The sequence below is a fragment of the Arachis ipaensis genome, chromosome B6, assembly GCF_059453495.1.
Source record: "Arachis ipaensis isolate K30076 ecotype BB chromosome B6, ASM5945349v1, whole genome shotgun sequence".
NCBI lineage: Eukaryota > Viridiplantae > Streptophyta > Magnoliopsida > Fabales > Fabaceae > Arachis > Arachis ipaensis.
Genome location: NC_142441.1, coordinates 93721177 through 93722282, shown reverse-complemented (window position 1 = coordinate 93722282; position 1106 = coordinate 93721177). Strand labels below are relative to the sequence as shown.

At 38.3% G+C, this 1106-nt stretch overlaps 1 non-coding gene across 1 annotated transcript; it reads right to left on the bottom strand.

The window, feature by feature from the left end:
- Nucleotides 1–689: 689 nt before the first annotated feature.
- LOC148561815 (small nucleolar RNA R71) lies at nucleotides 690–797 on the bottom strand. Its single transcript, XR_015887096.1, has one exon. It is a non-coding gene; the product is annotated as a small nucleolar RNA R71 (small nucleolar RNA).
- Between the last annotated feature and the right edge of the window lie 309 nt (nucleotides 798–1106).

Genomic DNA, 1106 nt, shown 5'->3' with positions numbered 1-1106 from the left:
AAAATCAATAACTCTTTTTCAAAAATTATTTTCGAAAATTCTCCCTCTCTCTCATCTCCTTCTATTTATTTATTTATCTACTCACACAAGGACCTCTATACTGTGGTAAAAAGGATCCCTATTATTATTATTATTTTTCTGTCCCTCTTTTTCATATGAGCAGGAGCAAAGACAAGAATATTCTTGTTGAAGCAGATCCAGAACCTGAAAGGACTCTAAAAAGGAAACTAAGAGAAGCTAAAATACAACAGTCCAAAGACAACCTTTCAGAAACTTTCGAACAAGAAGAGAAGATGGCAGCCGAAAATAATAATAATGCAAGGAGGATGCTTGGTGACTTTACTGCACCTAATTCCAATTTACATGGTAGAAGCATCTCCATTCCTGCCATTGGAGCAAACAATTTTGAGCTGAAGCCTCAATTAGTTTCTCTGATGCAGCAAAACTGCAAGTTTCATGGACTTCCATCTGAAGATCCTTTTCAGTTCTTAACTGAATTCTTGCAAATATGTGATACTATTATGACAAATGGAGTAGATCCTGAAGTCTACAGGCTCATGCTTTTTCCTTTTGCTGTAAGAGACAGAGCTAGAGTATGGTTGGACTCTCAACCTAAGGATAGCCTGAACTCTTGGGATAAGCTGGTCAAGGCTTTCTTAGCCAAGTTCTTTCCTCCTCAAAAGCTGAGTAAGCTTAGAGTGGATGTTCAGACCTTCAGACAGAAAGAAGGTGAATCCCTCTATGAAGCTTGGAAGAGATACAAAGAACTGACCAAAAAGTGTCCTTCTAACATGCTTTCAGAATGGACCATCCTGGATATATTATATGATGGTCTTTCTGAATTAGCTAAAATGTCATTGGACACCTCTGCAGGTGGATCCATTCACCTAAAGAAAATGCCTGCAGAAGCTCAAGAACTCATTGACATGGTTGCTAATAACCAGTTCATGTACACTTCTGAGAGGAATCCTGTGAGTAATGGGACGCCTATGAAGAAAGGAGTTCTTGAAATTGATACTCTGAATGCCATATTGGCTCAGAGTAAAATATTGACTCAGCAAGTCAATATGATTTCTCAGAGTCTGAATAGAATGCAAGCTGCATCC